Below are 25,516 nucleotides of genomic sequence, written 5' to 3'. Positions count from 1 at the left end.
ATTTAGGACCAACCCCCCTCCGGGGACGGTTAAGTCCTTTGTCAACCACCTTAATAACCATCACAAAGTGTACCCTCTTGTAGCGGGCCCATGGAAATTCGCTACAGGTGTTACAGACGAAAAAGCGAAATCCAACCGACAGGTTAATTTCGATTGTGTTTATGTGGGAATATCTGGATACTGCCTCCCCCGACCTTCCTTTTTAGATTTGTCCAACAATCGGGGACCTGGTGGGCTCGTCGGGTTCGCTTTCAACGGAATTTCAATTATTATTATTTCTTTCGTTTTTTTCTATAATTCGATATTGTTGTTTTATCGATATTTGAAACTTGAAATCTTGATTTTTTGGGTGTCTCATTTCGTAAAATCTAACTCCGCATATTCTGTGTATATTGTGTGTATTCTTGTGTTTTGTGATAATTGAAAAAAATCTCGTTCTTCTTGATGTATTTTAAGAATTTTTTTCTACAACCATGCAAACAGGATAAGAACTGTGGCGGGAAGCCCGTTCGATGTACCTAATGAAGTCACCGTTTCGGCCTATTTCCATTTCTATGAGTAAATCAAACAGAGGTTCCTACATTTCCTCAATCTGGCACGATGGCACGAAAATATGTAAATGAAGCTACAAACAAAATATTAGCACAAACGATTCCGTGTTTATCTTCGATCGACAAATATATTCAAATAACTTCCTTTTCGGACAAAACATCGAGGAAGTGTTCGAGTATCGCGATGACATTGACTTATATTTTCGTGTAAACATTCGTTCTTTATTTGTGCTCGTTTTTACGTGCTGATTTGTGGATTTGTTCGAACAAATATTATCGCTTGTTTACTTGTTCCTGTAGGATATGGCGGTAATGAGGAAGGAAACGTTTTCCGAAAATATCTACGTATGTTTCGAATGGGTTTATTCTCAGATTTTTCTTTCCTTCGACTAATTTACAAATATTTCGAGAGTTTCAGTCCATTCGCTTTTATTAGGCTGGAGAGCTCTTTGAATTCAGTTTTGAATATGTATTTGAATTCTCTCTTTGATATATTGAAAATTCGTAAAAAATAGCTTTCGAACGGTCGATAATTTTGGCGCCCGTTGTGCCCTTGGAGACCACATCATTATTTATATACCCTATATATTTATTTATTCTGTGGTCTTCTGTTTCGGATCTTTCTTCTCCAATATTCTTCTTAAATTTTCTGTATTTAGTTCATAAGAACTAAGTACAGAAAATTGAAATGAGATCATCTTATGATTTTCATACAAGCATTCAAAATCTAAACACTGTTGGTTTTGTGGTCATGGAAATACTAGGTATTTATTTTTCGAGATTCTAGTTATGGTTCCAGGCTTCCATCACAAAATTCTGCAAGAATCTCTAAATACTAATTCAATATAATATTACCACCCTATAGAATCTGTAATCAACGGAAATATTCAGTATTTGGTATTTTTTTCATATTACGCGGATTTGTCATCAGTGAGTTTTTAGATCATTCCCGGCTCAAATTTAGAACATTACAGACTTTTTTGTAAGGAATAAATTTTTCGGTGTGGTGTTGTTTTCAGACAATTAACTGTTTGTCATTTTTATAATTATCCGGGAGTAATGCGATTCAAAACTACAAATATTGAATCCAAACGGTTTTTTCAAAAACATCTTTTCATTCAGGAAGTTCTTCATAACACTCATGAAAATTATATGACCACAGTAAATTGTAGATGTCCCAGTAGCGAGATTATTTCTTTATGGGCACAAACCTCACAAAAGCCCCGATCATCTATTAATTCCCATTTCTTTTTTCGCCCTTCAGAATGACCGGTGGGATTTATTCGGGCCCGAAGCTACCGCATTTGTAACCATTAGTATTTCCAAAGCCAGAAAAAAGCTAATCTCGGGGTTATATTTCAACACACCGAATTCTATACCAATCAATCCCTAACGCATTGTGAAGGGCCACGTGAAAAAAAAAACAACGTAATACCTACCCGTAGGGCCTCTCGAGAATTACGAACTACACTTACGGGACTATTTTCGACTCAATTCCCCACGAGTAATCTTCTTTTTTTGTCTGGCTCTATTTCTTAGTAACAAAAAACGGCCGGGAAAAAAAAACGACCATTAGGTATACAAGTCGTAATCTCGTATAATGCTAGGCTACTACGTCTGATGCGTCCATAGAAATAGTCGAGGTCGAATTCAAATTTTGTTGTTGTTATTAAGATTGATTGCCAGGTTTACAGAAGGGGCTGGCTTCAGTTCCTACTCGGGGAGGACCTTCTAACCAAAGCCGGGCTTACACGTCTAGGGGTTTTTTGTCATTGAAACGTGTAAGATTAGTTCGAAAAAAATGCATCGAGTATATTCAGAAAAATTTCAACTGCTTATTGGTTTTTTATCATCAAAATATTATTTTTATATTCAATTTTGAATAGAAAGAACGTCTGCGTTATTTCTCTAGGATGCATCAGATTTCAATCAAAAATAGAAAACCAGTTGATGTTCGAAAAATAATCAAGTAGAACTATTGAACAATATTTTTTTTATATCGAAAAATTTTCAAATTGCTAAAATTGTTGAAAATAGCCGCTTCCTGCTAGAATACAAGAGTCTACTCTTCTCAAGCTGTTTCGAAAATATCGAGATACCAGTTTTTATTTATTTGGAAAACATGTAACGCCCTATATTTTGGAAACGAAGCATTTCCGGACAAAGACTTAAAGGATCTTTTCGACTCCAAATAACGCAGAGATTAACATCCTGTATTTTTTCGAAATGTTCATTAAATACCCTGTATATTCGAAAATATTTACGGGAAACGTCAATAACCTGTCCGTCGAACACACCATTGTGATATAAGATAATTATATGAATTTCAATATCTCATTTGTCATTATTTTATATTTGTTGACATTTGAACCTGAACTTTCAACATTTTGTACCTATACCCAAAATGTAGTACAAATTTTTTAAAAATTTGCAGAATTCATCATCGGTTTATAATAAATATTTTTAATTTCACAACATGATAATTTAAATAATCGATGGCATAAAATAAGATGTCTAAAAACATGGTGAATGCACTCGTCAATTTTTGAATGCAACGACATTCGACCAAATTGAAAATATTAGTTTTAGTTCGTGGCGGCGCCGCAATGTCATATTTGTCATTTCGATCTTTTTTCCGTTGATTTTGATTGGATACATTAATTAAAACCTGATCCTGACCAATCAAAAGCGATGAGTAACCGAATGTGATCGTGCAAAGTCGTGAAACAAACAAGAAACTTTTTACTAAAATGAGTTCAAATCTTTGAAATAGAGAGAGAGTTTATTGGTGTTCTTACAATTTCGAAAATTGCTTACACAGGTCATAACTATAATGAAAAATACATAGGTACAAAATATCATAAAATTTATGAAAAATAAACAACAAGAATCTGTCAAAATTTGTTAAAAGCGCTGCCTTCAGTTGACATAATGAAACTTAACTTATATTCTCAAAATTGGCCGAACAAAATCTAAATCAGTCCATACAACAGGTTTTTAGACATCTTAGCATAAAACGCATTCTGATTTATCGCACCACTGTCTAAAATGAAAATCTGTAAATAAATACCTATGAATCACATATGCGTAGGAATCATTTCTTTAGTGAGTATTATTGTCATATGGTTATCCATAATTTGCGATTTCAACAGGTGCTATCGAGATAGGTGTTGTGTTTATTGTGAATTCAATATGGATTTATCGATGCAAATGGATTTTGCTCATTAATGAACATTGTATCTCAATACCAATCGTTGATTATTTGTCCTCGATATCTCTACCTTTTTAACGTTTTTACGTCAGTCAGTCTTGAAAATACTCCCTCTTAGAATGTCGTCGATCTGAGACTAGCGTGACTCATACAGAAATTAACTCCGAAGAAAAAAAGAAAATAATCTCCGGTCCAATCATCCACTTCGACCAAAACAACTTGGTCTCATCATCGAAAATTGTTATGTTTGTCAATTAAACCGTCCGGAAAAAAAAGGAAACTTTTAAAACTCATCGAGGTAAACAATATTTTACGGATTTAGTTCGTCATTAAAACAGGAGAAAAAAGCGAAAAAACAGACTCAAACTGATTGCCACGTTTCCGTTCTTCCCTCTCCCTCAGCTCTATTCGTCCTCGTCCCAACGTGGGGACACGATTATTAGCTGGCGAGGCAATAAAAAATTTGGAGTTTTCGTAATTCGGTAGCTTAAATTGTGACTCGGTATAAATGATTACGGAACACCTGTCTCAGGTTCTCACGGTTCTTTTCCAATAAAATCTGACCGTGGATGACGATGGTTCTCTCTCTTTTTCTCTCCGTTCACATCTCAGGCCCGTATCGATAATTTATTATCGATTTTTGTCGAATAAATAGGGGAAACGCTCTGTGGAATGTTGGATACGAGTTAGTAACACTTCTGGAGGACAGCGGTTGCTTGGATTCGTAAAAGAGAATAGGATCTTTTGTTTTTTAATACGTCTTCTTAGTGATAATTTATACAATTATCAATTCAAATCGTTGATACAAAATATTAATTAATTTCTCGATGAAATGCAAAATTCGTGTACTTAGATCGAATTTCTTGTATAGCTTGAGATGTTTCCTCAATTTTATAAGATATTCCAAAAATATGTCTTCAGTTTTTAAATCTGTGAATATTGATGAATTCGGGATTCCTAACTCATCAATACTTATACTGAGTGTTCCACCATTGGCGCCACGCTCTATTAGGGTTCAGCGCTGAAATTTCTGAATTTTTTTCAGCACACTATCATACAGCTCCATTAGTGCTACATTCACAAATTATTTGAAAATACACAGGGTTCACGTATGTTTTAATTGAATATTTCTATTGCACTTTCAAAATCTTATTCGATTAAATTTATTCATTTCCGAGTCATTAGGATTATTCCAGATCCTTCAATTTATGAAATATCTCAAAAACAGCAAGTTTTAACATCATGAACTTCAAACAAACTTGGGTTCGTTTATTCCATGCTATCTCATTCAATGAAAAACAGGGTGTTCCACTAGAAAAACATATGATTGGTCATTAACACTTTTTGTATTTTCAAACAATATAAGAATTTAGCTATAATGGATTCTAATGATACTGTGTCGGAACAAAAATCGAAAATTTCATCGCTTAAGCGTATTAAAACGTGGTCTCAATAATGGAACGCTCTCTATACATTTAATAAAAGCAATTCCTCACAAATCTAAAATCAGCCATCTCATTAAAAATGAAGTACACTTCATAATATAAGAAATTCGTCCTGTCAGGTTCAGTTTGAATCCGACTCTGAAACCCTCTTTCCTGCGTTCATTTGTCTCATTTCGCCCTGTTCATTAATCGCTCGAGAAAATATAAAAAATTACCCGCGTTTTCGCAGGAGACGAGTGGGTAAGAAACAACAGAGAGCGAATGGAGGTCAATATAAGAAACAACTTTTTAATGAGAGTGTGCAACGGCGAAAATGAATGCAAATTGTGGATCTCCCGGACCATCGCGTCGTCGTCGTCCCGTCGAGACTAAATTGAGGAAAACTCAATCAAACGTGACAATTTGATTTTGAAACGAGCTTTTATTAATGGTTAACGGTTGAACAGGAAGAACCACCCGGATGTTCTGATGGGAACAAAATCGTTGAGGATTTTGTGAATACGCAATTTCCAATAAACAATCTTTCAATCCTTCGGTTACCGAAAATAAAGATTTACAACATTTACAAAATGTCGTCAAAGCAAACGCGAACTATTTTTAATTTATGGGATTTTACTTTGAAAACCTAATTTCTGTTTTATATTTGTTCAGTGTTCAAATGAATCCGAAATATATATTTCCAAAAAATTTGTCTGGACCGATATTTTTGAGATTTATTTTCAGTATACTTCGAATTAATTACCAATGAGATCAATCAATTTGAAAATCTGATCAGATTTTTTTTCATTCCATAATGATATCACAATATACGAAATAGGAGAAAATTTATATACCGAAGAAATTTCGAAATGATACCTACATAAAAATCCTTCATAATTAAGAATAATCCTTTGGAATATTTGGAACCAAGCACACTATAAAAAACAAATCAATATAGAAACTAAAACATCATCATCTCCATGAATATCCGAAAACAAGAGGAATTTCCACTTCCACTAACATCTTCACAGCATCCAAACACTCTTCATCTAGAAAATTATTCGCACAATCTCGGTCGTGACTATCAACGCAAAATTCCATTTTCACAAGGGCACAGCTCGACTAGCACTAAGTGCGTGTGGATTTTTCCCGCCACTATATACATACCAAATAATCACAGAAGGGTAATGATCGTCCAATAGGAAGTAGGAACCAGGAAGTAAATTGGGGAAGGCACGTGACATCCCTTTTTTTCCCATCATCCCCGATATCGGAATCAGAGGGGTCGGTCAATCGCGCGAGTGCTTTTCCATTGTTATGCAATACCGGAACAATGCGGGTCACGAGGGGAGATCTCTGTGCCAAGGTGAGAGATTCCTCCCGTTGTGCTACATATAGGGGTGGCTGAGTCGGGAGGGGTGCGGAAGTCGTGGGAAATCAGAGGAGTTGAGAGAAATCGTTCCACTTAATGCCATCATCATCATCATCATCCACTGAAGTGGATTTCACCAAAAAACTTATTTTTTTGTTTTTCACCACCAGAATATTCTAGTGTTCAGCTTTGATTCATTTGAATCTAAAATGAACGATTGGCTTGTCGTTCAAATTTTTGAGTCTTACGGCGGGTTTCATAAAACTTTGGATTGGCCAACCACCTCGTTGTTTGAAATCTAAAGTCTAATCAGTCTAGTATCAGAAATGAACTGAAATTTAAAACAGAAATGATATTATCGAGCAAATTATCTAATTGGTGTAATTGGTGATTTTCAACCAAAAACATTCCACAATTAAAACGGTTACATGATTGTGTTAGGATTAGGTTCAGATGCAATTGTGATTTTCGAGAAGAAAATCAAGTTTATAAAATTCAAAAGAGTCATCCTTGTTAAAAGTTATTCTTCAACGGATGAAACGACGAAAATATGATCATAGAATTTCTGGCTTAACCTTTAGGTACATCTAATACCTATATTTGGATACATATTATCTATTTGTTTATCAGAGTTAATTGATTTATCAACTAGTGGTGATTTGTTCGATCAAATTATTTCTTTGTTCAATTTAAACCATAATATGTGTAATTAGGAGGAGAGGGGGTGTTATTGGGGATATAACCCCCCTGGTATTAAAAGAAATAACAAAAATTGTAAGTAATCATTTGAACGAAAAAATTTCATAAACAATTGAAAGATTTTGCTTTTTCAAAGTGCGAATTAATTCGAATTTTTGTAGAGCTAAATGACATAATTAGCTCGAATTAATTCGAACTGGTGCAGCCAGTCGAATACGCTATTAGAGTATTAGTATCGCCAATGATTTCAGTTTATTTTCGACAATTCCATAGAGTTCTAAATACAATCAACGAATTGATCGGTCAGTCAAAGTTTAATGAAACCTGTCGTAAGTAAGATAATATACTAACGTACGTTTCAGAATAGTTATACAATTCTTACTTGTCAGAGCCTGATCAAAGTAAGTGCAACATATTCAATCACAAAATTCGAATTAGTCCAGAGGCTTATAGGAGCTTGGCTTCAATTATATAGGTTGTACTGGCGTCATAGTCCAAGTGTTATAGGAAAATTCGAGTGCAACTTATGCGATTTAATGCGGAAGAGTCTCAAAATTATTTAAAAATGGTCATTCGAAATAATCAAATTCTCGAATTCTGAATCATCCTACAACTATTCAATTATTCAATGAATTTATTCATTTTGAGGTGCAATTAAAAATTTTTCCGTAATTAAATCCATCATAATTTTCTTCACAATGGAGACTATATTAAATCAAAATTTTTTTTTGGGTCTATTGAAACATTGGAATCTAAAAAAAACAATATTTTATTATCGCCGTCGTAACAACCCCAAGACAGATATTTTCCCGTTTGCGCGAAAATTCTGACCAGAATTACAGGAAGAACCGATCTTTACCGACCGAAGCGACCGGTATCGCCCTCTGTCGTCCGCTTTACGAACCGGAATTGGTGGGTTGTTACAGGACGGCAACAATTCAGCAATTGCACGCGAATTGCTCGTGTCCTTTTCTACTACACGTCCGTCCGTCACAAAGCTCTCGTGTCAGCGTCACCGTTAACGCTACTACTTTCTTTCTTTCTCGGCTCTCTGCACTCTTTGGCGTCTACTTTTCGATAATTGCGCATTGTTAAGAGAAGTCAACACGCTCTGGGATTTGTTCCAGGGGCGTAGGAAACGATTGGACGGAAGGCGGTCGTTTGAAACTGTTTTTCGATATTTTCGCTCAGATTTCCGTATAATTTCCATTACTGAACCTCTGTTGGTATAATTAGAAAATTGTCACAAATCAGAAGCTTTTTATTGTAAAATTCACGGAATTGGTTTGGAAATTGATCAGAACTAATCATTAGGAAAATAGGCCCTCCTAATTCCAGAATCCGACACAAGCATATTGATTTCTTCAAATTAAATTAAAAACAAATCATCACTATCACCATTCGATAGAATAAGTTCTAATTCTAAGAAGAAAATACATATTGTGGTTATCGAAAGTTTTATTATTCAGAACAATTCAAACTGCACCATAAAATTTTTCGAACAATATTAATAATAGCGAAAAAAATATATAAATTATGCTTTGGCCCAAATTTTCCTTTTCGATAACAAGATAACATACGTCATAACAATTTATGACGTAATGAGATCAATTTTCATCTTCTTCTTCAACAATGATTCGATACGATAACGAATTGTGAATCAGACATGAGTCAAATAGGTCGGAATGACAAGTGACATATCCGTGGTCTGCAAAACCGTTCACCTTGGTTACGAGTCGACCATGGGATCTCGTGGGCCTAACGTCATTGCCTCGAGGTCAGCTCCCCTTCCTTCGGCCCGTTCGGCGTTTTGGGAAGCTCGTCTCGACGACGTTCCCACGCTTCTGTGACGGCATGCGGCGGCCCGTTCGAGGGGCGAGGGACGGGCAGCGCGCGCGGTCGCACCTGCCCGATTGCTGCACGTGCTCGCCACTGACGGACCAACACAGGCTGGTATCGGGTTCGGTTGCCCCGACAACAAATATATCTCACCTTTTTCTTAGCGCAAAATCTTGAAAAGAAATTTGGATAAGAGTTTCTTGTTTTGATCATAGATTGAACTATAAGTTTTCTACTGGTCTAATTTTGATACACATAGGCAGATTAGGACCTAAATGGTTTGAGTATTGAATACGAATTGTTCTGATTCCACTTTTTTATTATGTAAAGTACAATTGTTCCGCTGTTTCCACATTCTCAACATTTTGAATAACTATTCAAAATGTAAGATATCTGAAGTTATTTACATAATGAAAGAGTGGAAATCAAATTAACTAGTATTTCTTCTTCTTTAGTTACCGTCTTCGTTCCGAAGTTTGGCTATGATCAAAGTTATGCCCATTTTCAATACTGCAGATCTAAACAATTGGCAGTTGTTGTAATTGTACCATTCTCTCAAATTCTTCAACACAGAGTCTTTTTCTTTTGATTGATCTTTTGCCCTTTATCTTTCCCTGGACAATAAGCTGTAGCAACTGGTATCGTAGTTTGCGCTTTTTAATAGTCAGTACCTAGTTACCAGTATTTAGGTAATATCAATCAATTTAATTTTCCACCAAGTGGACCTAGTCAAGTCAATCATAAAAATTCAGCTTTTTCGAGTACATGATGAGCGTTACACATGAGTAAATTAAAAATGACCAAAAATAACGTACCGTAAGGCTGACTTTTCAAAAAAGGAGAACGAAGAAGCATATTGTCACACCCACAGTTAAAGTATTTTTGAAATCTGATCTGAGCTCACAACATCTCAATTTCTAAGACGTCTTCTAAAATAGATGGTTTGTTTTCGATCCTGTATCAAAGGATGCCAGTTCGGAGTATCGTAAGAATCTCTTCACTACGCCTGCAACCCTAAGACGGTCCTGCAATCCAAGAAGTACCCGAAGCGTCCAAGTCATATATATGCGGTTATCTCTCTCTCATCTCAATCTGACTCCGTAATTATACACCGTGTGACTCATGCCCTCATACTTCTGAAAATCACCATGCAATAAATCTCGATTTTTTGCCTAACAGTAGCCGCCCGTCCGTTTTCCCCGCAATTACCAGATAAAACAATTGTCGAACAAATGTCTTCTGACGTACGGACTCGCATAAATCCACCGGACTGGTTTTTTTCGCCGCTCCTCGTTAGCGTGCATTGGAAAAATTTAGAGAAATTTCTTGAAATTGCTCCGACGACGGTTTCGCGCCACTAGTTTGCCGACAAACTGCAATTTTAGTTTGATTTTGAAACTTCTTTGGAATTTTCAGTCAATTTTTGACTTTGAAAGACGACTAGGGAGAAAAAGACTTTCTTGAATATGAAATTTAAGATGCTTGTTTGGCATGTCCTCAGTGGTCAACACACAAAGATGTTCATTAGTTCATTCTTGAAAAAAATATTTGGGTGAGTTAGAGAATTTTATCTTTCATGTGAGGCGAAAAGATCAGATGTTTCAATTTTACACCGAATAACGTTATACAGGATGTTCTAAGATTTCTATGACAAACATAGGCAGATGATGATAGTACCAATCGTTTTTGTTCAGAAGTTACAAGAATTTGAAATAATTCATTTTCATTTTCGAATTTAAAGTAGGCCGATCAATTGTTATGATAACTAGAAAACAACAAAATTAAAGGTTTTTTTGGTTGTACTGTGATCTTGCGAGGTTTGTTTCGCTAATGATGTGAGGTATTGATAATTATAATAAACATATATGGGAACTGCAAAATCATTATAATTATTTTATCAGACCGAAATTATTTCAGCTTCAGTGTTAATATTTGGGATGGGACAGATTTGCGTGAAAGTGGAAATCTGAAGTCAAATATCTGGGGATAACGCTAGATAGCAAGCTTCTATAGAATTAGGATCTTGAGCAAACAAGGCTATGATGGATGTGCACTGTGCAAAAATATTCCAATGTACGTCATGATTGTGAGGCCGGTAATAACTTATGGGACAATATTCTGGCATGTCTAAGCAAGTAGCATGTGTTTGTATCACTGAAGCTATGAGAACGTGCCCAACTAGGCATTAGAGGTCATTACAGATCTCGCATTTCTTCCTCTTGTGATAAATAGAGCCCAAGAGAATGACTTCTAAGATTATCCAGGGAGGTATCGGCAATGTGGGAATTAGGAATCACAGAGCCTTCCCAGTGAGCAGAGATGATAAAGAAAACTAGTATCGGAAAATTACAATCTCAGCTCCCAAAAAGAATAGCATCAAATGGTACGCATATGATTCTGAAACTAAACTGGCGCTGGATTATTCGGAACACAAAATGCTCACCACAAACTCCTTTCATTGGCCCACAATGTTTTCAAAATATTCAGGTCCATTTTTTGGCTTCAATGAATTACAAAAATATGAACAAAGTAGTAAGCCCGCCTACTCTACAAAATTACAGAACATTCGTTTATCTGATTTTCATTTTTGTCGGAACGACGTTAAAGACAAGTAAAAATTCCTCGAATGAGAATATTCAAAAGCTCACCGAAAAACTTTGTTATGTAATTTTGGATTGATTCTGTCTTCACTCAATGGAAATTCATTTTAATAGGAATCAAATGACAGTTATTCTCTCATTTAATTATTTAATATGACAAATTGTTTCTCTGCTTTTTCAGATATTTTACATTTTTCATAACGCTTGTTATATCAAAAGTGGGAATAGAATAACTGTCATTCGCTTCATGTAATTTTAACAAAAAAAATATTGTGGTAACATATGTCCGATTTCGAGTCCCTATCGTAGCACGTTAGATAACCCAGTTTGTTATGAAAGTAACATAACCCGCGCAACAATTAAACCAACACGCGATGGATGTTGAAACAGATATAAGGTTTTTACGGTCGTGTGTTTGTCTCCCTTCGTCGGATCAGATCAAGGGGAAAAAAAGGAACGCTAATGCCTCTCTTCGACCGGGTCGCCATAACAAATCCCTAATCACGATGATGATGCTCGCACACACACACACGGTAATGTTTTGCTTGTTGCGTAAAGAGGTGGTCTCACTTAATTGGACTTCCGGCGTACCGTGGGAACTGCGGGCAGGTGCTTTGGACTGTCTCTCTTCTGATGCGGTGGTCGTTATCTGCCCGATCTCTGAACGTTCACTCCGGATTTTTTTTTTACCGCAATCGAAACGTGTTTTGTCATTCTCGTACCTTACCGCTTCGAGTTTTCATGGGTGCTGTTCGTTCGGAAAACTTAACTTCGATTATAGACGTGGCATTTTCGATCTAGGATTGAAGTAGATAACGGAAATAAGGAGAATATGAAAAAATCTGGAGATTAATGGACATTTTTCAATTCAAGTTATTATTAAAAAAAGGTGAATAAAACTGGATCCATCAGGGGGGTAGATCCCGATATTGACCTCGCCCAACACTGCTTGGCTCTACGATTCGTAATATTTAATTTTTATAGGAATGGCGATGCATTCCTCGACACTCGACAGCACCCTTCGAATCTATCCATTCACAAATGTGAATTACGTTTAACATACATGTCCCCCTCCGATCCATTGTCTTCGGATGCGGGCTGAATACGCACGCATACATGTCGTTGATATTCAGGACGGAGTGCGCCTTATTATTTACAAAATGATCGTAAACATCGCGATGTACGGGACGGTGTCGAGGATTACCTGTCGGAATGCGCGGCCTTTGCAAGGACACGGATTGGGATGGGCCCCTTACGCGATCCGGTTCGAAGGAACGTCGTGAATCGACGCTAGAATCACATATTTTCACATTTAACTTAGTTCTGGATTTTTATGTTTGAATACACCGCCGAATTATTTCGGAGTTATAGCTATCCAAAATGTAACATATGAGTAAAATCGAAATTAGTCAATTATGGGTATTATTACTAAGCATATTAGCGAATAAGAATGGAATGAGAAATATAGCAATTAGAACATACAGGAATAGTTGATTATAATACAAGTTGAGAAGGCATTGATGTTCTTTCACGAGTTCACGAGCCTACTAGTACCTACATATTAGGTCAACATTCCTTTCTCTAATTCACTGAATTTTTATTGAAATTAATGGAATATTGCCATAAATATCGTATTTCTTGCATTGAAAAATGTGGGTTGGCTTAACAATTTTTTTAATCACAAAATTTGACAGCAAATAAATCCGAGGCGGGAGAGTTCCTAGTACTAAGATAACGACATATAATAATAAAATATAACCATGAAATATGTGAGAATCTTAGATGAATTAGAGGAACAGATTTCCTGGAAACCCCTTAAAATTTAGACTATCGCATTCATCAAGTTAATCAGTGAAATATATCCAAATTCTTTTTGTACAAAGACAATGCGCAATCTTCGACGAATACCCATTCCATTTCAAATATACCCTTTTACATTTTAAACGATAAATCTCCCCTAGCGATCATCCCTTCCGTACATCTATCAGGAGAAAGAAAGCAGAAGAGATCCCTCCTCTGGACCCGAGTATACAGAATCCGCGAATCGGAGAGAATTTTAAATACACTTTAAAACGATCTCCTCCATCTCATATTCTCCTGTTGCCAATTTCAAATGTTGGGGGATAAGCGGGCTCCTCTTCCTTTGGGCCGTTTTTAATTTCAATTTTAAAGACCGATCGAAATCAAACACGGCAAACAATTGTTGTGTGTTTGTATCTCGACGGAATCGCGTCGATACATCATATCGTATAGAGTAGGCCGTTGTTGTTTGGTGCAGCGTCGGATGCTGGGAGAAGAGAAGAGGAGTCGATTGAAATCGTAATCTTCGATATTTGCATCGGGAGAGCACGAAAGCGAGGAGGTCGCGGACTGTCTGCTCAGATGTCGGGTTCGTTCGGACGTGCGCACTTTGTAGTTGAATTTCATCGTGGATTGAATGAGATAGAACTTAAAACGTTTCGTAAATGTTTTCTACATTTGTCCAATTTTGAAAATTCATTTTAAAATAATCGAAAGTATAATTCAGTAATATCGATAGCGGTTCCGTAGCAGCAACTATGTTATTTTAATATTTAACGATTAGGTCATCCAGATTCCAGTTTCTAATGAATATATTTTCTGAGGAAGGTTCTAGATGACGGACACATTGATGTTTTTTTTCAATTGAACAAGTTCATTATCGTAAGTAATTGCACAAGTGCATCAAAATTATCCGGTCATTTTGATGCACGAGTGTAATTCGGGGGAATATTTCCCGAATAAACTGTTACATCACTTGTCAAACTGATGTAGAATGGAATTGCCACAGATTCGAACTGTGTAAGATGCATAGAAACTTTGCATCTATGAATAGAACAATTATCGCAGTGCAGTTTCGCTTAGTACAATGCAAGTATCGCTGTAATTTTCGATAATTGTTCTCCATATATACATAGAATTTTTGACAGGAGGGAAATATTCGCTGTAATTTTCGATAATTGTTCTCCATATACATAGAATTTTTGACAGGAGGGAAATATTCATGTTAATGAATAAATCAATAGAGCAAACTGGATTCAATGTTTATCTTTTCGATAAACGTCTATCTTTACGAGTTGAAAATGATTCCGTTTTAGAATTTCGTGAGAAACTCAACAGATTTAAATACTATGTTTTTTAGAGTACATTTATAGTTACTCTATATTATATTGCTATGTATTGCTCGTGAAATTAAGAAGTTGTTTTAATATCTCGGTTCTTCCAGGAAAACTTTGCGATTGGTTTTTTCCGGCCACTACAAGATGAACTTAAAGTCATGTTATTCCTATATATAGAAGTTTATAGAATGGATGATGGTGAATGACCAGACGAAGAAGCGGCCGAAACCATTAGACATTTTTCAAATTCATCTTTCGGTTTATTATCGTCGTAACAAGTACGCCGTCTCCGCCTATGGAAATCAGGCCTCGCATTAAGTTCGATCGTAATCTACGTAGCGTGTGCGTTGTAAAAGGGGGGCGGGCAGAGGGGCGGCCACTGGTACATCGTGAGAATCGGCTGATGGGCGGCAGCCCGACGGTAACTTGATTATTACTTCCGTTAGTCTGATTGAGCTCCGCGAGACTCATATAGGCACGATTTTTCCTCTTCTCGCTCCCCGCCGCAGCCTCGGTCGATCTTAATGGCGGAAAAGTTCAATGCAATTAACTGGAAATGTTTACGATCCGACACAAGACTTGGCCTCTGGAGACTTTCTTCCTATCGTCATTTCTTGAGTAAATCCACTAATTTTGCGAGATCTCGAAAGAGTCAGGGTGGAATTCATAATTTTAACTATAAATTATTCTTATCCGCACAACTTTGCTCCTTCGTGATTGATAGATAAGACGTTATTTTAGAGTTGGCTCCCTATCCAGTAGAACTGGAGAGTTCGAAACGGGAAAGATTCATCCTTTGGGACAATTAATTGGCAATTTATACACCGCAACATCCTCTTAAAGCTCACAAAAGCTATACATTTTCATATGCAAATCGCGAATATTAGTTCATTGAAATAACGACTCTGGTAGTTCGCTCCACCAAAGTAATCTAGTCTTCTACGACGTACATCCGAATTGTAAATATACCGACCAATTAGTCAGTCAACAGCCGACGATGGAATTCCTGATCGTGAAACGATCGAACACTGTGCATTCTCACGTTCTATAAAATATATAGATGACTTCATTTCCGTCGATCCTGTCCCATTGAAATGCTCCCTCATTAATTTCGAGCAGGTTATTTTGGACCATTTGATTTTTGACGAATTTTCAAGGATAATGTAGACTAGATTTCGGTTGGACTATTTAAGTTAGTTTGGGTATCTCCTTAATAAGCTCCAAGGAATTCACAGATAACAGTCATCGATTTAATTTGCATTATCTTCGTATCATGCCGAGACTTTCATCTCGCTGTGATCATAAATTCCGATCCGTATTATTAAAGGGATTTTTCTGAGGCCGATTCGAGAGTTGATCCAGCAACATCCCGACGTTAATAGTCGAGTAGCTAGCCGACGATCGTTCCTTTTTTGTCGGCGGTTAAAACAGAAGAAAATAGCGGAAACCACGATCTTCTCATTCCTCAAAGGCCGATGATAGCCTTCGAAGGCGGTAGGTAGTTTTTAAAGACTTTCTCACGCCGGTAGTTGGCGTGAATCCGTAAAAATTGAAATTCATATTTAAGTACGACGATTCAGTCACGAACCCGACGAATTGATGGGCCGAGGATGATTATCTTCCCATGGGATATGATAGGAATCATGCGACGGTACATCGAGACGATGGACCCTGAAAGAATGCTGCATCTATAGGTGCATTCTTAGTGTGAAATTTTTTTGTATAGTTCAATAATTTTATGGTTTTTTCACGGTTCGCATTTGAAAATGTTGAAAATACAAATACTGGAATTCAACAATTTTGTCGATTCAACTTCACAATAGTACAGTAACTCTTTGCTTGTTCGAGAGAAGTCGTTGTGGACTGGGCATCTCTCGGAAGTTACTAAGCGTTTGTTGAATAAAACCAACCGTCCTACGCCAAAGTTTACCATGCCCTTTTGATATTCCATCAGTCTTCCCGGCTTGAAACGCTGTAAACAGAGCTGAGAACGCCTCACCAATTCACGCGTTCAACTAGTGATATTTAAGCGCCCAAAAAATTCAGACTTTTTCTAACTATAATTTTATTTCAGGTCGAACTGGACGACAAATCTCCGTGGGCACACCCAATGGACAATAATATCTTCCCAATCTACTGATTTCAGCCCAACTATACAACTCTGGAGGGAACAGTTTCAGTTTTGAACGCTCGATGGCGCATTGACACTTATAGTCGCAGTACTACTCCTGGCCGTCGATTTATATCATCTCTGTTTTCAATATGTTCTGTTTTTGTATTGGTTGCCATCGTTGGTTAGGTTGTGCGATACTGATGAGCTCTAAGAAGAGCAAAACTTTTTATCGTTTCCTGTGCAGTATAATAAGTATTTTGAGGCCCTCTGAATAGTCCTTACCCCCTGTATTATAACTATTTAGAGGCCCTTCTTATTTATTCTATGTATGGTATGTAACTATTAAGAGGTTCTCTAAATAGCTCTAACCCTGTTCTGAATTTATTCAGAGGCCCTTCTAAATAGTTCTAACCCTGTATTAAAACTATTCAGATGTCCTTCTAAGTACTCCTACGAAGGTTCTAACTATTAAGAGGTCCTCTCAATAAATCTATCCCTGTATAAGAACTACTTAGAGTCCCTTCTGAACAGCTCTTTCAAGATTAGAACCATTAAAAGGTCCTCTAAATAGTTCCAATCCTGTATTATAACTATTTAGAAGCCCTTCTAACTAATTCTAATACAGACTAAGACTATTTAGAACGATTAAGAGGCAGTTCTAACTAATTTCAATACAGACTAGGACTATTTAGAACTATTTAGAAGCACTTCTAACTAATTCTGATACAGACTAAGACTATTTAGAACGATTTAGAGGCAGTTCTAACTAATTCTAATACAGGTTAGGACTATTTAGAACAATTTAGAGGCTTTTCTAACTAATTCTAATACAGGTTAGGACTATTCAGAACTATTTAGAAGCACTTCTAACTAATTCTAATACAGACTAAGACTATTTATAACTATTTAGATGCACTTCTAACTAATTCTAATACAGGTTAGGACTATTTAGAACAATTTAGAGGCTTTTCTAACTAATTCTAATACAGGTTAGGACTATTCAGAACTATTTAGAAGCACTTCTAACTAATTCTAATACAGGTTAGGACTATTCAGAACTATTTAGAAGCACTTCTAACTAATTCTAATACAGACTAAGACTATTTATAACTATTTAGATGCACTTCTAACTAATTCTAATACAGGTTAGGACTATTTAGAACAATTTAGAGGCTTTTCTAACTAATTCTAATACAGGTTAGGACTATTATGAACAATTTAGAGGCTTTTCTAACTAATTCTAATACAGGTTAGGACTATTCAGAACTATTTAGAAGCACTTCTAACTAATTCTAATACAGACTAAGACTATTTATAACTATTTAGATGCACTTCTAACTAATTCTAATACAGGTTAGGACTATTTAGAACAATTTAGAGGCTTTTCTAACTAATTCTAATACAGGTTAGGACTATTATGAACAATTTAGAGGCTTTTCTAACTAATTCTAATACAGGTTAGGACTATTTAGAACAATTTAGAGGCTTTTCTAACTAATTCTAATACAGGTTAGGACTATTATGAACAATTTAGAGGCTTTTCTAACTAATTCTAATACAGGTTAGGACTATTATGAACAATTTAGAGGCTTTTCTAACTAATTCTAATACAGGTTAGGACTATTCAGAACTATTTAGAAGCACTTCTAACTAATTCTAATACAGGTTAGGACTATTCAGAACTATTTAGAAGCACTTCTAACTAATTCTAATACAGGTTAGGACTATTCAGAACTATTTAGAAGCACTTCTAACTAATTCTAATACAGACTAAGACTATTTATAACTATTTAGATGCACTTCTAACTAATTCTAATACAGGTTAGGACTATTTAGAACAATTTAGAGGCTTTTCTAACTAATTCTAATACAGGTTAGGACTATTCAGAACTATTTAGAAGCACTTCTAACTAATTCTAATACAGGTTAGGACTATTCAGAACTATTTAGAAGCACTTCTAACTAATTCTAATACAGACTAAGACTATTTATAACTATTTAGATGCACTTCTAACTAATTCTAATACAGGTTAGGACTATTTAGAACAATTTAGAGGCTTTTCTAACTAATTCTAATACAGGTTAGGACTATTCAGAACTATTTAGAAGCACTTCTAACTAATTCTAATACAGACTAAGACTATTTATAACTATTTAGATGCACTTCTAACTAATTCTAATACAGGTTAGGACTATTTAGAACTATTTAGAAGCACTTCTAACTAATTCTAATACAGACTAAGACTATTTATAACTATTTAGATGCACTTCTAACTAATTCTAATACAGGTTAGGACTATTTAGAACTATTTAGAAGCACTTCTAACTAATTCTAATACAGGTTAGGACTATTTAGAACAATTTAGAGGCTTTTCTAACTAATTCTAATACAGGTTAGGACTATTCAGAACTATTTAGAAGCACTTCTAACTAATTCTAATACAGGTTAGGACTATTTAGAACAATTTAGAGGCTTTTCTAACTAATTCTAATACAGGTTAGGACTATTCAGAACTATTTAGAAGCACTTCTAACTAATTCTAATACAGGTTAGGACTATTCAGAACTATTTAGAAGCACTTCTAACTAATTCTAATACAGACTAAGACTATTTATAACTATTTAGATGCACTTCTAACTAATTCTAATACAGGTTAGGACTATTTAGAACAATTTAGAGGCTTTTCTAACTAATTCTAATACAGGTTAGGACTATTCAGAACTATTTAGAAGCACTTCTAACTAATTCTAATACAGACTAAGACTATTTATAACTATTTAGATGCACTTCTAACTAATTCTAATACAGGTTAGGACTATTTAGAACTATTTAGAAGCACTTCTAACTAATTCTAATACAGACTAAGACTATTTATAACTATTTAGATGCACTTCTAACTAATTCTAATACAGGTTAGGACTATTTAGAACTATTTAGAAGCACTTCTAACTAATTCTAATACAGGTTAGGACTATTCAGAACTATTTAGAAGCACTTCTAACTAATTCTAATACAGGTTAGGACTATTCAGAACTATTTAGAAGCACTTCTAACTAATTCTAATACAGACTAAGACTATTTATAACTATTTAGATGCACTTCTAACTAATTCTAATACAGGTTAGGACTATTTAGAACAATTTAGAGGCTTTTCTAACTAATTCTAATACAGGTTAGGACTATTCAGAACTATTTAGAAGCACTTCTAACTAATTCTAATACAGACTAAGACTATTTATAACTATTTAGATGCACTTCTAACTAATTCTAATACAGGTTAGGACTATTTAGAACAATTTAGAGGCTTTTCTAACTAATTCTAATACAGGTTAGGACTATTCAGAACTATTTAGAAGCACTTCTAACTAATTCTAATACAGACTAAGACTATTTATAACTATTTAGATGCACTTCTAACTAATTCTAATACAGGTTAGGACTATTCAGAACTATTTAGAAGCACTTCTAACTAATTCTAATACAGACTAAGACTATTTATAACTATTTAGATGCACTTCTAACTAATTCTAATACAGGTTAGGACTATTTAGAACAATTTAGAGGCTTTTCTAACTAATTCTAATACAGGTTAGGACTATTATGAACAATTTAGAGGCTTTTCTAACTAATTCTAATACAGGTTAGGACTATTATGAACAATTTAGAGGCTTTTCTAACTAATTCTAATACAGGTTAGGACTATTCAGAACTATTTAGAAGCACTTCTAACTAATTCTAATACAGGTTAGGACTATTCAGAACTATTTAGAAGCACTTCTAACTAATTCTAATACAGGTTAGGACTATTCAGAACTATTTAGAAGCACTTCTAACTAATTCTAATACAGACTAAGACTATTTATAACTATTTAGATGCACTTCTAACTAATTCTAATACAGGTTAGGACTATTTAGAACAATTTAGAGGCTTTTCTAACTAATTCTAATACAGGTTAGGACTATTCAGAACAATTTAGAAGCACTTCTAACTAATTCTAATACAGGTTAGGACTATTCAGAACTATTTAGAAGCACTTCTAACTAATTCTAATACAGACTAAGACTATTTATAACTATTTAGATGCACTTCTAACTAATTCTAATACAGGTTAGGACTATTTAGAACAATTTAGAGGCTTTTCTAACTAATTCTAATACAGGTTAGGACTATTATGAACAATTTAGAGGCTTTTCTAACTAATTCTAATACAGGTTAGGACTATTCAGAACTATTTAGAAGCACTTCTAACTAATTCTAATACAGACTAAGACTATTTATAACTATTTAGATGCACTTCTAACTAATTCTAATACAGGTTAGGACTATTTAGAACAATTTAGAGGCTTTTCTAACTAATTCTAATACAGGTTAGGACTATTCAGAACTATTTAGAAGCACTTCTAACTAATTCTAATACAGGTTAGGACTATTCAGAACTATTTAGAAGCACTTCTAACTAATTCTAATACAGACTAAGACTATTTATAACTATTTAGATGCACTTCTAACTAATTCTAATACAGGTTAGGACTATTTAGAACAATTTAGAAGCACTTCTAACTAATTCTAATACAGGTTAGGACTATTCAGAACTATTTAGAAGCACTTCTAACTAATTCTAATACAGACTAAGACTATTTATAACTATTTAGATGCACTTCTAACTAATTCTAATACAGGTTAGGACTATTTAGAACAATTTAGAGGCTTTTCTAACTAATTCTAATACAGGTTAGGACTATTCAGAACTATTTAGAAGCACTTCTAACTAATTCTAATACAGACTAAGACTATTTATAACTATTTAGATGCACTTCTAACTAATTCTAATACAGGTTAGGACTATTCAGAACTATTTAGAAGCACTTCTAACTAATTCTAATACAGGTTAGGACTATTCAGAACTATTTAGAAGCACTTCTAACTAATTCTAATACAGACTAAGACTATTTATAACTATTTAGATGCACTTCTAACTAATTCTAATACAGGTTAGGACTATTTAGAACAATTTAGAGGCTTTTCTAACTAATTCTAATACAGGTTAGGACTATTCAGAACTATTTAGAAGCACTTCTAACTAATTCTAATACAGGTTAGGACTATTCAGAACTATTTAGAAGCACTTCTAACTAATTCTAATACAGACTAAGACTATTTATAACTATTTAGATGCACTTCTAACTAATTCTAATACAGGTTAGGACTATTTAGAACAATTTAGAGGCTTTTCTAACTAATTCTAATACAGGTTAGGACTATTATGAACAATTTAGAGGCTTTTCTAACTAATTCTAATACAGGTTAGGACTATTCAGAACTATTTAGAAGCACTTCTAACTAATTCTAATACAGGTTAGGACTATTCAGAACTATTTAGAAGCACTTCTAACTAATTCTAATACAGACTAAGACTATTTATAACTATTTAGATGCACTTCTAACTAATTCTAATACAGGTTAGGACTATTCAGAACTATTTAGAAGCACTTCTAACTAATTCTAATACAGGTTAGGACTATTCAGAACTATTTAGAAGCACTTCTAACTAATTCTAATACAGACTAAGACTATTTATAACTATTTAGATGCACTTCTAACTAATTCTAATACAGGTTAGGACTATTCAGAACTATTTAGAAGCACTTCTAACTAATTCTAATACAGGTTAGGACTATTCAGAACTATTTAGAAGCACTTCTAACTAATTCTAATACAGACTAAGACTATTTATAACTATTTAGATGCACTTCTAACTAATTCTAATACAGGTTAGGACTATTTAGAACAATTTAGAGGCTTTTCTAACTAATTCTAATACAGGTTAGGACTATTCAGAACTATTTAGAAGCACTTCTAACTAATTCTAATACAGGTTAGGACTATTCAGAACTATTTAGAAGCACTTCTAACTAATTCTAATACAGACTAAGACTATTTATAACTATTTAGATGCACTTCTAACTAATTCTAATACAGGTTAGGACTATTTAGAACAATTTAGAGGCTTTTCTAACTAATTCTAATACAGGTTAGGACTATTATGAACAATTTAGAGGCTTTTCTAACTAATTCTAATACAGGTTAGGACTATTCAGAACTATTTAGAAGCACTTCTAACTAATTCTAATACAGACTAAGACTATTTATAACTATTTAGATGCACTTCTAACTAATTCTAATACAGGTTAGGACTATTTAGAACAATTTAGAGGCTTTTCTAACTAATTCTAATACAGGTTAGGACTATTCAGAACTATTTAGAAGCACTTCTAACTAATTCTAATACAGGTTAGGACTATTTAGAACAATTTAGAGGCTTTTCTAACTAATTCTAATACAGGTTAGGACTATTCAGAACTATTTAGAAGCACTTCTAACTAATTCTAATACAGGTTAGGACTATTTAGAACAATTTAGAGGCTTTTCTAACTAATTCTAATACAGGTTAGGACTATTCAGAACTATTTAGAAGCACTTCTAACTAATTCTAATACAGGTTAGGACTATTTAGAACAATTTAGAGGCTTTTCTAACTAATTCTAATACAGGTTAGGACTATTCAGTACTATTTAGAAGCACTTCTAACTAATTCTAATACAGGTTAGGACTATTTAGAACGATTTAGAGGCAGTTCTAACTAATTCTAATACAGGTTAGGACTATTATGAACAATTTAGAGGCTTTTCTAACTAATTCTAATACAGACTAAGACTATTTATAACTATTTAGAAGCACTTCTAACTAATTCTAATACAGACTAAGTCTATTTAGAACGATTTAGAGGCAGTTCTAACTAATTCTAATACAGGTTAGGACTATTCAGAACTATTTAGAAGCACTTCTAACTAATTCTAATACAGACTAAGACTATTTAGAACGATTAAGAGGCAGTTCTAACTAATTCTAATACAGGTTAGGACTATTTAGAACAATTTAGAGGCTTTTCTAACTAATTCTAATACAGGTTAGGACTATTTAGAACGATTTAGAGGCAGTTCTAACTAATTCTAATACAGGTTAGGACTATTCAGAACTATTTAGAAGCACTTCTAACTAATTCTAATACAGACTAAGACTATTTAGAACGATTAAGAGGCAGTTCTAACTAATTCTAATACAGGTTAGGACTATTTAGAACAATTTAGAGGCTTTTCTAACTAATTCTAATACAGGTTAGGACTATTTAGAACGATTTAGAGGCAGTTCTAACTAATTCTAATACAGGTTAGGACTATTTAGAACAATTTAGAGGCTTTTCTAACTAATTCTAATACAGGTTAGGACTATTCAGAACTATTTAGAAGCACTTCTAACTAATTCTAATACAGGTTAGAACTATTTAGAACAATTTAGAGGCTTTTCTAACTAATTCTAATACAGGTTAGGACTATTCAGAACTATTTAGAAGCACTTCTAACTAATTCTTATACAGACTAAGACTATTTATAACTATTTAGAAGCACTTCTAACTAATTCTAATACAGACTAAGTCTATTTAGAACGATTTAGAGGCAGTTCTAACTAATTCTAATACAGGTTAGGACTATTCAGAACTATTTAGAAGCACTTCTAACTAATTCTGATACAGACTAAGACTATTTAGAACGATTTAGAGGCAGTTCTAACTAATTCTAATACAGGTTAGGACTATTCAGAACTATTTAGAAGCACTTCTTACTAATTCTGATACAGACTAAGACTATTTAGAACGATTTAGAGGCAGTTCTAACTAATTCTAATACAGGTTAGGACTATTTAGAACAATTTAGAGGCTTTTCTAACTAATTCTAATACAGGTTAGGACTATTCAGAACTATTTAGAAGCACTTCTAACTAATTCTAATACAGACTAAGACTATTTAGAACGATTTAGAGGCAGTTCTAACTCATTTCAAAACAGACTAGGACTACTTAGAACTATTTAGAAGCACTTCTAACTAATTCTAATACAGACTAAGACTATTTAGAACGATTTAGAGGCAGTTCTAACTAATTGCAAAACAGACTTGGACTACTTAGAACTATTTAGAAGCACTTCTAACTAATTCTAATACAGACTAAGACTATTTAGAACGATTTAGAGGCAGTTCTAACTAATTCTAATACAGGTTAGGACTATTTAGAACAATTTAGAGGCTTTTCTAACTAATTCTAATACAGGTTAGGACTATTCAGAACTATTTAGAAGCACTTCTAACTAATTCTAATACAGACTAAGACTATTTAGAACGATTTAGAGGCAGTTCTAACTCATTTCAAAACAGACTAGGACTACTTAGAACTATTTAGAAGCACTTCTAACTAATTCTAATACAGACTAAGACTATTTAGAACGATTTAGAGGCAGTTCTAACTCATTTCAAAACAGACTAGGACTACTTAGAACTATTTAGAAGCACTTCTAACTAATTCTAATACAGACTAAGACTATTTAGAACGATTAAGAGGCAGTTCTAACTAATTTCAATACAGACTAGGACTATTTAGAAGCACTTCTAAATCATTCTTATAAAGTTTAGGACTATTTAGAACAATTTAGAGGCTTAGAGGCTTTTCTAACTAATT

General features: G+C 34.3%; 2 long non-coding RNA genes across 3 annotated transcripts in view; one reads left to right on the top strand and one right to left on the bottom strand.

The window, feature by feature from the left end:
• The window catches only part of LOC123683410, a 53,127-nt gene extending 46,585 nt beyond the window's left edge, over positions 1-6,542 (bottom strand). The window contains exon 1 of the long non-coding RNA XR_006747975.1: positions 6,067-6,542. This is a non-coding gene — a long non-coding RNA (uncharacterized LOC123683410). The remainder of the gene's footprint in view (positions 1-6,066) is intronic.
• Positions 1-17,244, top strand: part of LOC123683411 — a 48,839-nt gene extending 31,595 nt beyond the window's left edge. For both annotated transcript variants that reach the window (XR_006747977.1, XR_006747976.1), the window contains one exon: positions 16,908-17,244. This is a non-coding gene — a long non-coding RNA (uncharacterized LOC123683411). The remainder of the gene's footprint in view (positions 1-16,907) is intronic.
• The last annotated feature ends 8,272 nt before the right edge of the window (positions 17,245-25,516 follow it).

The sequence above is a fragment of the Harmonia axyridis genome, chromosome 6 (assembly GCF_914767665.1).
Source record: "Harmonia axyridis chromosome 6, icHarAxyr1.1, whole genome shotgun sequence".
NCBI lineage: Eukaryota > Metazoa > Arthropoda > Insecta > Coleoptera > Coccinellidae > Harmonia > Harmonia axyridis.
This window is presented reverse-complemented; position numbering and strand designations above follow the sequence as displayed.